The following is a 15,683-nucleotide window of genomic DNA, read 5'->3' as shown; positions in this document are numbered from 1 at the left end:
AGCCTTCTTCCCCTTGGATTGCCCCAAAGAAATCCCTTCATTTTCTATTGCCTGCCTAACAAACCAACTAAACAAATAAAGCAATGGAGATTTAGGAAGGAAACTAATACAGTAGAGGGTCAGAGAGTGTGTATAAATTTTATTTTTAGAATGATGGTGGTGTAATTCTTTTACTATAATGTGACCTGCCTGCCTAAACAAAGCCCCTCCTCAGTATAATGTAATTAGGAAAATTTCCCCCTGACCCACTGTGGCAGAGAAGCCAAAAAAGTCTAAAAAGAAAAGCATGTGCATGCGCACACACACACATGCGCGCGCGCGCGCGCGCACACACACACACACACACACACACACACACACACACACACACACACACAAACACACAAACACACACACACACACACACGCACACACAAAGTACTTTTGGAAGAAAAAGGAATGATGGATTCAACCACCCACCAAATTCCCTGAGAGACAGAAGCCTCTCTAAAGTGAACTTTTGAAAACTGAATATAAAGGAAAAGATTCCACAGTCACATGACGACAGCTCCCCCACCTGATCACACACACACACACACTCACACACACACACACACACACACACACAGACACACACACACACATGATGATGATGATGATGATGAAAAAGAAAAATATAAGTCTTTGCTTTGCTGCTGCGAAACTGCTAGAGCACCAGCAAGCCAGCGAGCAGCAAATGTTCTAACTCCAGGGAGCACAAACAGAAGTGGCAACAGCCAGATGGGAAAAGCTTTATATGAAGCATCTGTAAAAGTACATACACCTTTCAACAGCGCTATTGGCTGCCAGACATGCCAATCCAGGAACTCTGTCCTGATTCGCCAGAGCTTCGAATTGGCACCAGCAAGCTCAGAGAGGCCCCCCAAGGGGGTAACAAATACTGATGAATGTGAACAGATCAACGAGTAAAACTGAAGAAATATTCGTCAAGCCATATTTATCCTGATTTAAATTTTTACAAATATGGATCAATGAATATATGATGAATTGGCTATATTCATCAGAAAATCTGATCCGTTTTTATATTCGTTCCCATCTCTAGTTCTTGATGCTGTTGGACGCTAATATCCAGCAGCCTCAGTGAAAATTGCAAACAGCTGAGGATGATGGGAACACATCTGAAACTCCAGGTTTTGCAGAGGTTGCACTAGGCCCTTGATTAAGCACTTCTCCCATCCCATCTCCGCTAACATACAGCAGTAGAAGTTGAATAGGTTGCTTTTTTGAACAACAGCTCCAAGAATCTCTAAGTCAGAATCTCCAAACTTATCTTTCACAAAATTAGGCACTTCTTTTTGTTGAATTTCACCTCACCACCTACAATCATTCACTACTTTATGTTTTGAATTGTTCTGTTATTGGACTCTCCCTGTGTTCCTCATTGTCTCCCGCTTTAGTACCTGTCCATAAAATGCAGTCTCTGCTGGGGAAATTTGATAAGCCATAGGAACACATCAAAAGGATTGTATGGAGTAAAATATATATTTTCTGTGGATGAGATGTCCCCTGGATACCGCGGCCAGTGTCAGCCTAAGAGCTGTGATGAATATTTTGCTCTCATAATTGCATTGCAGTGAGTCCTGGACCCTTTGTGCACGGCAGGAGAGGAAGTTGAACACGTTCCATATGCATTGTCTCCAACACATTTTTGTATCACCGGGCAGGACAAAGTTCCAAATAGAGTAGTCCTAGAATGAGCTGGAATTTTTAGCATGTACTGTATGCATTACTGAAACAGCGAAGTCTGCATTGGCTTGGGCATGTCGTGAGCATGATGATGGTCGGATTCTAAAAGATCTCCTGTATGGAGAATTAGTGCAGGGAAATCACCCCAGAGGGAGACCACACCTGCGATACAAAGACATCTGCAAGCGGGATCTGAAGGCCTTAGGAATGGACCTCAACAGATGGAAACCTTGACATCTGAGCATTCAGCCTGGAGGCGGGAGGTGCAGCATGGCCTCTTCCAATTTGAAGAGACCCTTGCCCAGCAGGCTGAGGCAAAGAGGCAGTTCCAAAAGCAGCAAAATCAGGGAGCTGGACAAGAGACAGATTGTATTTGTCTTCAGTGTGGAAGGGATTGTCAGTCTTGAATTGGCCTTCTCAGCCACACTAGACGCTGTTTCAAGACCTCTATTCAGAGTACATTACCATAGTCTCTCAAGACTGTAGGATGCCTACTACTAACATAATCGCATTCCTTCCCCTACCCCCACTATTCCTGATAAGGCAAAAGGACTCCATTAAGCCTTTGTGTTCAGCTCATTTTTAATACTACTGGAAGATAATAGCATGAAGTGATGAATAGCATCACTCAGATCTATCAGAGTATTTGAGTGATGTCTCCTTTCCCTCTGAAGCATCCCAATTTTCAAAGATCTTCTGATCACTGCAGAGAATGCTTTCTTGAGAATGGCATTTAAATGGAGAAACCAACTAAGGAGGCTGGTGGATATGTTGGCTAGCAGATTCTGGAAGTTACTGTCCCCAAAAGTAACATTACCAAGTTCTGTACAAAAGAGCAAACATCAGAAACTGGGCTTATTCAGTTGTCGATCCACACCTCTGGAATAAATTTCCAGCAGAGGTTCGCCAGGCACCTTCTTTCACAGTCTTTGGGAACTTAGTATAAACAGAACTGTTCAAAGCTGCCTTTTACTAGTTATCATATCTGAAATGTCCAATGTTGTTTCAAATTCTTTATTTATCTAAAGATAAGTTAGGTAAAGGTAAAGGTTCCCCTTGACAATTTTTGTCCAGTCGTGTTCCACTCTAGGGGGCGGTGCTCATCCCCGTTTCCAAGCCATTGAGCCAGCGTTTTGTCTGAAGATAATCTTCCGTGATCACATGGCCAGTGTGACTTAGACACAGAACGCTGTTACCTTCCCACCGAGGTGGTCCCTATTGATCTACTTGCATTTGCATGCTTTCGAACTGCTAGGTTGGCAGGAGCTGGGACAAAGCAATGGGAGCTCACTCCGTCGCGTGGATTCGATCTTACGACTGCTTGGGCTTCTGGCCCTACACAGGCTTCTGTGGTTTAGCCCACAGCGCCACCACGTCCCTTTTTAAAGATAAGTTAACTAGGTAGTAATTTTATTGATTGATTGTTGATTCGATTGTTTTTAAATTCTCTCTTTCTTTGTATGTTTTGTTATAAACCAGTCAGAGAGTGTGTTGCACTATGGGGTAGTAAGTAAGTAAGTAAGCAAGCAAGCAAGCAAGCAAGCAAGCAAGCAAGCTAGTTAGTTAGTTAGTTAGTTAGTTAGTTAGTTAGTTAGTTAGTTAGTTAGTTAGTTAGTTAGTTAGTTAGTTAGTTAGTGGACATTTTGTCTGTAATTATTCCAGAAATCTTCTAAGATGTTTCAGCACTTCAGGTGCAGGGGAGCAAGTATGAGAGTGTGGCTTCCCTAAGAAGATTCATTTTCCTCATGGGAAAGGCAAATACGAATGGTGCTTTTTACTTCAAATCTAAGGCTTTTGTTTGTTTTGTTTCATCCATTTCAAACAGCAACAGAACATCAGGGGTTGATTTTTTGTGTGTAAAGGGGCAAAGAGAGAAGAATACTACAGACTAAGTCCAGATTCAGATATCCTTAGAAGTTACCTGGGCTCAGTGCCCTGGCAAGGATGGCAAGCAGCCATTTGGATACCCCATAATTGGTGTTATTCTGGCACTGTGGGGAATTAAAACATAGGTCATCAGAGACATTGGCTGGAGAATTTCAGCTGCTGTGTCTGTGTAAGCTTACTGTGGAAGCCCACGTATATGGGAGGGACTCCACCAAAGAAGCTGACTCAAAATACTTGTTACCTAAGGCAAAGCACTGTATTGTGTCCCTCTCACAGTGTCATGGTGGATAGTACCCTAGGACAGTCAAATAATTTTGGCACCTGAAGCAGAAAATTTCACAAATGCCTATACCCATTTCCGGCAAGAAAAATACAGTTATAATTAATTAAATCATTAACATTTTGTTGACTTTCTGTGACACCCAAAATTTGCTACCTGAGGCAGCTGTCTTGTTGTTCTTTAGTCACTAAGTTATGTCCGACTCTTCGTGGCCCCATGTACCGGAGCACGCCAGGCCCTCCTGTCTTACACTGCCTCACAGAGTTGGGTCAAATTCATGTTGGTAGCTTCGATGAAACTGTCCAACCATCTCATCCTCTGTTGTCCCCTTCTCCTCTTGCCTTCACACTTTCATAACATCAGGGTATTTTCCAGGGAGTCTTCTCTTCGCATGAGATGGCCAAAGTATTAGAGCCTCAGCTTCAGGATCTGTCCTTCCAGTGAGCACTCAGGGTTGATTTCCTTCAGAATGGATAAGTTTGTTCTCTTTGCAGTCCAGGGGACTCTCAAGAGCCTCCTCCAGCACCAAAATTCAAAAGCATCAATTCTTTGGTGGTCAGCCTTCTTTATGGTCCAGCTCTCACTTCCATACATGACTACTGGAAAAACCATAGCTTTGAGTATGCGGATCTTTGTTGGCAAGGTGATGTCTCTGCTTTTTAAGATGCTGCCTAGGTTTGTCATTGCTTTCCTCCCAAGAAGCAGGCATCTTTGAATTTTGTGGCTACTGTCACCATCTGCAGTGATCATGGAGCCCAAGAAAGTAAAATCTGTCACTGCCTCCATATCTTCCCCTTCTATTTGCCAGGAGGTGATGGGACCAGTGGTCATGATCTTAGTTTTTTTTATGTTGAGCTTCAGACCATTTTTTGCACTTTCCTCTTTCACCCTCATTAGGAGGTTCTTTAATTACTCCTCACTTTCTGCCATCAGAGTGGTATCATGTGCATATCGGAGGTTGTTGATATTTCTTCCGGCAATCTTAATTCTGGTTTGGGATTCCTCCAGTCCAGCCTTTCGAATGATGTACAGTGGTGCCTCGCATTACGACGTTAATTCGTTCAAGCGAAATCGCTGTAGAACAAAAACGTCGTAATGTGAAAATAAAAAGCCCATTGAAACGCATTGAAACCCCTTCAATGAGTTCCAATGGGCTGGAAACACAACGTCCAGTGAAGATCCTCCATAGGGTGGCTATTTTCGGTGCCTGTACAGCGAGGAATCCGTCCCAGAAAACAGCGGGGAGCCATTTTATTTACCCGGTGGCCATTTTGAAACCGCCGATCAGCTGGAGGAAAATCGTCGTTTTGCGAAGAATCGGTTCCCAAAGCAGGGAACCGATCATCACAAAGCGAAAAAAAACCCCATTCAGACCATCGTTTTGTGATCGCAATTGCGATCGCAAAAACATCATCGTAATGTGGTTTTGTCATAATGTGGGGCAATTGTAAAGCGAGGCACCATTGTATTCTGCATATAAGTTAAATAAGCAGGGAGACAATATACAGCCTTGTTGTACTCCTTTCCCAATTTTGAACCAATCAGTTGTTCCATATCCAGATCTAACGGTTGCTTCCTGTCCCACATATAGATTTCTCAGGAGATAGATAAGGTGGTCAGGCACTCCCATTTCATTAAGGACTTGCCATAGTTTGTTGTGGTTGACACAGTCAAAGGCTTTTGCACAGTCAATGAAGCAGAAGTAGATGTTTTTCTGGAACTCTGGCTTTCTCGATAATCCAGTGCATGTTAGCAATTTGGTCTCCAGTTCCTCTGCCCCTTCAAAATCCAGCTTGTACTTCTTTCTGGGAGTTCTCGGTCCACATACTGCTGAAGCCTACCTTGTAGGATTTTGAGCATAACTTTGCTAGCATGTGAAATGAGTGCAATTGTATGGTAGTTGGAGCATTCTTTGGCACCGTCCTTCTTTGGGATTGGGATGTAGACTGATCTTTTCCAATACTCTGGCCACTGCTGAGTTTTCCAACCTTGCTGGCATATTGAGTGTAGCACCTTAACAGCGTCATCTTTTAAGATTTTAAATAGTTTGACTGGAATACCATTACTGGCCTTGTTGTTAGCGATGCTTACTAAGGCCCACATGACTTCACTCTCCAGGATGTCTGGCCCAAGGTTGTCCGGGACATCCAGATCTTTCTGGTATAATTCCTCTATGTATTCTTGCCACCTCTTCTTGATGTCTTCTGCTTCTGTAAGGTCCCTACTATTTTTATCCTTTATCATGTCCATCTTTGCACAAAAGGTTCCTTTAATATCTCCAATTTTCTTGAACAGATCTCTGTTTTTTCCCTTTCTATTCTATTCCTATATATCTTTGCACTCTTCATTTAAGAAGGCCCTCTTGTCTCTCCTTGCTATTCTTTGGAAGTCAGCATTCAATTTTCTGCAAATTTCCCTGTTTCACTTGCATTTTGTCTTCTCTGCTATTTGTAAGGCCTCGTTGGACACCCTCTTTGCTTTCTTGTATTTCCTTTTATTTGGGATGGTTTTTGTTGCTGCCTCCTGTACAATGTGACGAGCCTCTATCCAAAGTTCTTCAGGCACTCTGTGCACCAAATCTGTTTCCTTAAATCTGTTCTTAACTTCCACTGTGTATTCATAACGGATTTGGTTTAGATTATACCTGACTAGCCCAGTGGTTTTTCCTACTTTCTTCAGTTTAAACTTGAATTTCGCTATAAGAAGCTGATGACCAGAGCCACAATCAGCTCCAGGTCTTGTTTTTGCTGACTGTATAGAGCTACAGAGAACATAATCAATCTGATTTTGGTATTGCCCATCTGGTGATGTCCATGTGTAGAGTCGCTTCTTGTGTTGTTAGACAAGCAGCTGTCTAATTCTTCTTAATACTTTGAAACCTGCATAATACAATTAGCATAAATGTCAGCAGTGAACTGCCCTGAAGTAAGACATTAGCATAAGCCGTTGTGCATAGAGTCATGGGACTTAACACACAACAAACATCTACCATAGTTTGCCAATTTTTCTTCCCTTGCTTTGTGATTGGTCTTCCACATTCTTCCTTGTTAACTTATCAGATACAAAAGACTTCCTCAATCACATCTGTTGAACACTGATATGATTACAGTTGTCTCTAGCGGGCAGTTTGGCCTTAAGAGTGAATGTGGAGTAGTGGTCAGTGCACTGATGGTGGAATGGCAGGAACTGTGAACTGCACCATTGCCCCATAGAACCCTCACCCTAAGAACTTGGAAATTACTTGTTAAATTTAATATGTCATTCTTGAATTCAGTATTTATTTATTTATTTATTTTACTAAATGGGGCAAAACAGCACAAATCCATTTAATGTCTTAAAAGTAATGTTCCCCATACTAATGTTTGTCGCCACTTGGGGGAGCACTTCTGCAACACCTCCCCCCTAGTGATCAATGTACGAAATTATGTGTAACTTTGACACAGGTATTCCTTTCACCACTTGGGGGAGCAGCTCTGCAGAAAAACAGGCGGCAAACCTAGAATCTAATCTGACCTTTTGTGATTAATTTCTGTGGAGCCTTCAAATAAAATTCAGAGCATGCTGAGAAGATGTGCCTTGATTGTTCTTAACATTGTTCTCTAAAAGAATGGGGTTGCCAAAATAAGACCGCACACTGACTTGGAACTGACTAGAGGGGCTGATTGCATACCTTGTGTTTCTTTTTTAAGTTCTAGTTTTGGGTATGTGAGTTAAACCAGTTGAATCTATCTCGTAATTAATCAAACACTCCCATGTGGGGGGCAAAGGTCTGTGGAACCAACTTGTTTTCACCCCAACTTCTGTTGGTCTCAGCAGTTTGCGTGAGGTTCACTTGTTTAACAATGGCTGTGCTTGGATCCCGAAATTGGCCTGTTGTCATTAATCTCATTCTCTGTCCAAAAGCCTCCTATCACTGTGAAATAAACGGAGGTACAATATGCTCTGATTCCTGGATGCAGCTGAAATATTGTACATCCCATTGCAATGTGAATGATATGGATTTATTTGTCCTTGCAGGTGGAAAGTGACTCCAAAACTGTTTCAGTGCGGACAGCCCTGTAATTAACATGCATAGACATTTTGCTTATTTCTTGCTACAGGTATAAGTGGGCAAAACAATACATCTGTTTTCCCCGAGCATCTGTGTAGGTTTCCCTGTTTGCCCTATAATTGGATGCAAAAAGCACCTACTGCACTTAGCCAAATGTCATTCAGAGCTAAGCAAATCCCTTTACCTTCCTGCCAAATAACCTTTGTTATTAAAAGACTGTGACTCCTCAATCAATCTGTTCCATATGCCTTTTATTCTCCCAACATATTTTAGGAATGGATTTCCACCCCCCTCTTCTCTCCCAGTGTTCTATTTCAGGGAGCTGGATTTCATTTCAGCAGATTGGACCATCCCCACTTTTCATTCTATCATAATTGTTTTGTGAATTGTCTCAAATTCTCCAATGGATTTATGACAATCTTAAAATTGACAATGGCCTCTTAATTGCACAGGGCCATGCGAGTCACAAAACCCTTGCTTGACCGATTTTCCTTCCCCCATGCTTGCGTTTAAGCAGGTCTGAAAAAGAAAAGAAAGGCTGCAGTGCTAAAAACGCATATACATTAAGCTGCTCCACCCTCAGTTTGGAAAGCAATCATAGGCTTTTCCTAAAAGTAGATGTGCAAACAGATATATCTTTATTTAAAAAAAATCAGGCAATATAATTACCATGTTGGGCTAAATTAAGGTTAGTTTCTTTCAGGAGACTGTGCCAGTAGGGCCACATATTAAGATTTGAAATGATAATTAGCTCACTTCTATGAAAATACATTATCCACAACTATTTTGCTTTTTGCCAAATTCTGCCTCTCTCCTGAATGGTGCACATTAAATTTCCATTGCAAAGGAAGTGTGTTAGATTCTGGTTATCACACAAATTACTTGTGAAGTTTCAAACGGATATAGTTTTTGGAATAGAGTGACATTAGTACCTCCTCTGCATTCAGAGGTGATTCCTTATCTCTCATAAAAAAGTAGCAGAGAAGAAATGAAGAGAGAGGGAGGTGGATTTCTGTTCTTCACTTGCTGTGAATAGTAATACTACCTAGCATTCATCAAAATCACTTTTGACAGGTGTGCAGCCCTTGCGAGGCGGGACAAAGGGTCAAGAATTGACCCAGGGCCCTTCTCCTGGGTGGGTGGGGCTTTAGGGTGACGTAGGGGGTTGTTGAGGCCACCGTGAGCCTATAGGAGGGATTCATAGATGCCGGGGTCCCCCCATGACCAGAGCGTGGTCTCAGGATTGGCCCCGAAGTGACGTGTTGCTCCCACAGTCCTGTGGGTCAATGGGGTGAGGTTGGAGGAGTTTGGCTAGAAAAGGGGTGGCCGTAGGGCATTCCTTGGTATGCCCTTTGGCCACCTGGGGCTGAAACTCCGCAGTGCTTTCTGAAACGCCACAGCAGTGGTTTGGGGGGGCCTTCTGCATGTGCTTGCTGCTCTTTGCAGAGTCTGGTGCAGCTTGGAGAAGATGGAGGAGAAGGAAAACCAGTTTCCCTCATCCCAGTCGCCCCCAAAGGCGGAAAGCCAAAAGGCGACTGTGAAAGCCAAAAGGCGCTTGCGCCCCGAAGGTTACTACCAGGGGCTTGTGGGTTCTTCCAAGCCTCTGTGCCCCTTAGGATCCCCTGCAAGTCTCAGGGAGCTGCTGCCTGAAGACCCAGAAAATCTAAGAAGAAAATGCAGGTCTGCAGAAGACATATTCATATTTACTGCAAAGCCAAAGCAGAAGCTGAAAACCACAAGAAACCTGGCCTGCACCCTGATGTGGGGTGATGATGATAAGGATGGGCTTGAGTGTGATTGTGGGCAATGGTCAAAAAGAGCTTTACAGAAGCCAACCGGTGATGGCCTGAAATCAGCAGAGGATGTGGATGGCTGTGTGCTGGCAAAACCGGTCTTTGCAGGGGATGCCAACGGCCCTGAGGATTTGATGGTGGAAGAGGTTTCAGATGAAGGCTTTGAGAGTGATGCAGAGCATCAAGTCAACCAGGTAATAGCATTTTCGAAAAGCTATAGTTATGGGGTATGTTAGGCGTTTTAAGATCTTTTAAAAAAAACCTTACTAAAGGGTTGTTTTATTCTCACCCACAGAAAAAGGCTCGGGATGATGAGAATGATGTACTTGAGTGCGATTGTGGACATGGGCCAAACAGAACTGATCTGAAATCAGCAGATGATGTTGTTTCATTCTCACTCACAGGAGAAGGCTCGGGATGCTGAGGACGATAAACTGCCCTGCATGAATATACAGCCTCTAAATCTATCCTATATTGCATGTGTTTCTACATGTACAGCTTGTAAATCTATTCTGTATTTCATGTGTTTCTACTACCTCGAGGCTTAGATGATTGTTTTACAATACTCTTGTAATATGCTATCTTTTAACAAAGAGACTTTATTGTACCATACCTTATTCATATTTGTGTTAATGGTTGAGATGGCTGCACAGGGGGAAATAGTACACAATATCTATTACACACCCTCATCAGTGAGGAGTTTTGGTGGTCTGAACTCTCTCTTTAGGGAAGCCAAAAAGCAGATCAAAACATTGGAGGGGCTGTTTCTCAATGGCTTCCTGATCAGGATGCCTATACACTGCATAGACTGGCTAGAGTTCATTTAAAAAGAAAGTAGATGCCCAATGGCAGGCAGAGTTGGTCAATATGCAACAATTTGCTCTGTACAACTAGGGCTACAAGTATATCCTGGTATGCATCAACATCCTTTCTAAGCACAGCTGGGCAAAAGTTCTCAAAGGCAAAACAGGTGAAGAAATGGCCAAAGCTTTTGATGATATTTTCAAAGAAGACAGAAGAAAACCAGACAAAATCAGATGGACTGTGGCAGTGAATTTCTAAACAGGCCTGTAAGCAGCTTATTTAAGAAATGTGGAATACACAATTTTGTCACCAATAATGAGGTCAAAGTGGGGGTGATGGAGAGGTTTAACAGAACATTAACAACAAAAATATGGAAGTATTTCATGGCTAATAATACCTACAGGTATGTGGATGTATTACCACAGTTCCTTAAAAGCTATAACCACAGCATTCATAGATCTATTAAATGTAGACCTGTAGATGTGAATCATCACAATGCTCTGGCCGTCTGGAAAACGGTCTATGGGGTCTCTACTGAAACAAAAAAAGAGGTTCCAAAACTCAGAAAAGCAGACTGTGTGAGGGTTTCTAAAATGAAAGGGGTATTTGATAAGGGATAGGAACAGAATTTCACCACTGAAATATTTATAATGGCTTGGGTTATCAGAGGCACAGAGAGGCCTGTATACCAGTTAACGGATTATGATGGGGAGGCCATAGTCAGGACTGGGTATTTGACAACGTGATTGAAATCAATCCAGCAGAAACGTCCTCTTTGATTACATGTGAAGATTAACATGGTGCAGATATTAAGTGTATTACAATGAGACAAGACCTTTCTAGACGTCTACCTCTGTGACCTGTTACCAAGAATGCTTATTACCAAAAGTTCTGGTGAACACTCCTCTCTCTCTCTCTCTCTCTCTCTCTCTCTCATGGCCCTGGAGGTGTTTTTTTTACTCTTACGGTGTAGACCCAGACAACCCACACATCCTTGAAACCATTACAGCTTTTTAATGGCATCAGTGCAAAGAGGTAATATTCCTCAAGAGACAGCTACACAGAACCCTTCAGCAGTGACCTGTGGCTATCACTGTGTGTTCTTTTTACAGAGTAGAACAAAAAGCCTGTTGTTTGACCAGATTTTAAAGCTGTACTTGGAAGATGCTTCCCAAAAATGATCGCATGGCTGTAGAGTTTCTCAAGGCTAGATAAAGGAAGAAATATTGGCAACCCTGCAGTCTGTTTCACCATGTTCAAGGCTGTAGATCACAGTGTAAAACATAAAATGGAATCTGTGCATAACATAAAATAAAGACAAAAATTAAATGTTTCATCTTTCTTGTTTTTATTGATGTGTTTTAGAAAGTGTGCAACCGGATTTGTTGACTAGTGTCCTCTGAGGCGTCAGGGTCAGGGACTTCACACACCGCCATTCTGGTCTCTCAAGTTGCTTCTTTGGCTGTGCAACAGCACCTGCTGCAGGTAGAGGGGCAGCAGCAAGGGGAGATGGTTTCGGCGCTTCTAATTGCTCTTTAGCGGCTGAATTCCCCACAAGAGACGTGGGCATATTTAGTTCGGCCATAGCTTTCAGAAAAATATCCCAGCCTTTGGGTTTTGTCTTAGCAGAAACAGTCGTAGATTGGGTGACCCCTCTCACCAGATCCAGAATATTAGAGCCAGGTAAGAACTCTCCCCGATACAGGAATGTCCCTTTGTCATCCCATGAAAAGATATCTTGATGTTGCCTTAATTTATGTAGCAAAATCTCTGCATTTTTCTTGTACCGCTTCAGGATGCTGTCTAAAACCTCTTGAATAACAGCAGCTCTGTCAACAAGGATGGGCACTTGAGGAGGAAGGGGGGGGAGATGTGGGTCATTGTGGGGGAGGAGGACTTAATTTTTCCACCTCTTGTTTGGTCAGCGCTAAAAATCTCTGTAGAATGCCGTTGTAAAGCTTGGCTTTTTCATACTCTGACAAGTCTGACCTTAAGAGAATTTCTGTCATCTCAGAGTGCAGGCATCTCACTGTAGTGGTCCTGATGTTTTCTGGCACACCCCTCAGCTCTTGTAGTTAAGCACTGGGGACCAAATGCATCTTTTCAGCATATTCCATTACTTATTAGTTAAAAGTCTGGTTATTAGAGGGACGGCAAAGCTCAATAAGGGGCCCAGGAAACCTCCAGACTGCTTCACCAGATGCTTCTTCCACCGTAGGGGGACCCTCTTGTTACTCAAGGTTTTAATCAGAGTACGTTTTTTCTTCAAAACACATACCTGTTGAGGCGTTAGAGCAATGTTTCCTTTTAAAGTGTTCAGAGCAATTTCTGAAATAGCGGTGATCAGATCATCCAAAGCAGCACATAAAATGGCTTTTCTCTGGCGCAGGGGTGCCTTAATAAGGAGTTTTAAAAGCAGGAGGTTTCGCCTTATACGTTCAGACATGATGCCTTTCAGAGGAACCTACCCTAATAAAGAAAAAGGTCTCAAAGCAGCCATCTTTTGTTGCCTGAAGCAGCTTTCTTCATCGTATAGACCAGCTGTCCCCAACCTTTTTGGGGTCGCTGACTGGCTGGGGGGAACAAACTCAATGCATGGGGGACATCCCCTGCAAGCACAACATGCCTCTGCATGAGCGTGAGATGCCCCCGTGCAAGCATGACACACCCACTGTGAGCATGATACCCTCTTGCACGAGCGTGACATCCCCATGCATAAGTGTGACACGCCCATGCATGAGCATGACACGCCCACCGTGTGCATGCAGGGGGGTGGAGATCCATATCCGCAGTCCAGTTCCTGCAAGCCCACAGACCGGCAGCGGGCCGTGGACCGGGAATTGTCGATCCCTGGTATAGACCACAGGCCAGTCAGGAGGGAAAAGTCCTGTTCTCAGTCTGTAAGATTCAGGAGTATTGGTGTTAAATCCACCAACAGATAACTGTGGGGAACTCTTGTAGCATCTGCAAAAGCTTCCATGAAGAAATGGACATTTTGTGGGTACATCTGGTGGGCTAGCATTGTAATTTGCCGTTAATCCCTGGGACTTTTAAATAGGACCATATACTTGGCATTTAGACTAATGTTGTGGGCACTTTTCCCCTTGCAGAAAACGTTCTGAGTAATAAAAAAAACAGTAAATAACTTTTCCACTTCCTTATTATCAGAGTAACACAGCATCAAATTGTCTAAAATCAAGATGTTTATTTTAGTGGTGGGTAACAGAACATTATCATCAAATTTATCCAGCAATCCATCTACAAAACGAATAAAGGGATATTTACATAGGATATTTTTATATACAGGTTGCCAACAGTTATAACACCAAATAATATTTTCAGTCATATCAGAAAATACACTGTGAGCATTGTCCAACATGTTTTTTTATAAAAAAGGTTTTTCCACACCTGCTAGGCCCTGCTAGAATGGCTGAAAAAGGATGGACTCACCTCATATTCATTTCAGTAGCCATAACGAAGGGTTTTAAAACCTCCTGTAATCACTCTTTTGTCATAAACCACCTTTTGAGTTTTTCTTAACAGCTTTGTGCGAATCAACCACTATTGTTTATCCCTAAGAATACATGATTGCTGCACAACTATTCCACGGGGTGAGCCATCTTACTTGTCTGAAATGTGTGTAAAAACCAGGTCTTTGAGACTATCAATTTTTTTTCTCAATTAGCAACATTCAGTGTGATCCCTTTGACCTTCAGGCATGCAGTGTTGTTTGAAAGCTTATACGTGTATGATTTAGGGCCAGAAGAAACAAACTCAGTGATATGCAGCCCTGCTGGGACTTCGTTTGTGAGGTCCCCCAAGTAATCCCCTAAGGACAGGTTCCATTCCCCCTCACCCATTTTGGGGTGACCCAGACGATACTCTTTATTTTGTTGACATAGGGGTAAAGGCTGGTAAAATCATAGTTCTGTAATGAATCTGCTCTCCACATTTAGGCTTGTAGTACAGACAGACTGAATTTGTACAACCCCCAAAGAGAGTGTCCCTAGGTTCTAAGGGCTCTGGAAAATCGTCTTAAGCAAGGAATTCGTTGAGCTCTTCGTCCGTTTTTAGCATAGCTCCCCACTCATGTTCCCAAATTGATCTGACCTCAAAACCCTTGCTTTTCAGGACAGCTGCCCTTTCCTGTGTAGCATTGTAAAGAATCCCATATGTTTTTCCTGCCAGAGGATTCCAATCTTCAGAATGATAGCAAAGGACACAGCCATGGAAAAAACAGCCCAAGAATTCTAGACAGATTCATGACCCATCTCAGCCATATAACCATTCACATAATAGTCACCAATAAGAAATTCCCCGCCATTCAAGGTGTGCTGAATCCTGATTTTTTTTCTTTGTGTGCAATATAAGATAGCCATTGGATTGGTGCGGATGAATATCTTACACTGGTTATGATAGTTGTCTGGCTGAGGAATAGCTATTGTGTCTATCTATTCCAAAACTTGAATCTGTACATGGCAACACACACACTATCCAGGGTGGGGTATTGAAGGGGGTCTATGGCAAACTACTCATAGTCATCACCATGCTTTTTCTTAATCTTTGTCAATTCCATGAACTCATGGCAATATTTTGTGCAGGCCTGTACCAGGATATTAACATCTTATTGGCAATAGAAAGCCAGTTCTCTCTGCAGGTTAAAGGTTTGCATCAGATTCTCAGCATACCATTCTAATAAAACCTTCTGCTCAGAAGGCATCATGTATTGCATCCCATAATCTCCTGGGGGGTGGCATGGGACCCTCGTACTGGCTATTTTCAGGGATATTGAAATAGTGGGGAAAATATCTCTTAAACTCCTTCTCGAACCCAAGACATTTGGGGAGCTTTGAGAGGGCCATGGGGAGATGGCTGAGAGAATCCAGGAATTTTATACCTAGAACTTTTACTGTTATAGATATGTTTGCCCCTTTGAGCGATAAGATCTACCTCCAGTTTTTCTTTGATCAATTGGTGGAGGATGAAATAGCCATCATAACTTGCTGAATAATGGGCTATAAACGTAGTGCCCACAAAAAGCCACCCTTTTGTGAAAGTCCAAATGAACTCTGCTATGCAAGACTCACCCTTAAATTCCCAGGTTTTCCCATAACCCCCCTTTTTTCACAGGCTTTTTCTTGGT

The 15,683-nt window shown here is 42.7% G+C and overlaps 1 long non-coding RNA gene across 1 annotated transcript; it reads left to right on the top strand.

Annotated features, from left to right (window-relative positions):
- The first annotated feature begins 3,159 nt into the window (after positions 1-3,159).
- LOC144588801 (uncharacterized) lies at positions 3,160-11,874 on the top strand. The gene is made up of 2 exons (XR_013544510.1): positions 3,160-9,930; positions 10,032-11,874. It is a non-coding gene; the product is annotated as an uncharacterized LOC144588801 (long non-coding RNA).
- The last annotated feature ends 3,809 nt before the right edge of the window (positions 11,875-15,683 follow it).

This window comes from Pogona vitticeps, chromosome 4 (genome assembly GCF_051106095.1).
Source record: "Pogona vitticeps strain Pit_001003342236 chromosome 4, PviZW2.1, whole genome shotgun sequence".
Taxonomy (NCBI): domain Eukaryota; kingdom Metazoa; phylum Chordata; class Lepidosauria; order Squamata; family Agamidae; genus Pogona; species Pogona vitticeps.
The sequence above is the reverse complement of the archived record's forward strand: the minus strand, read 5'-3'. Positions and strand labels throughout refer to the sequence as shown.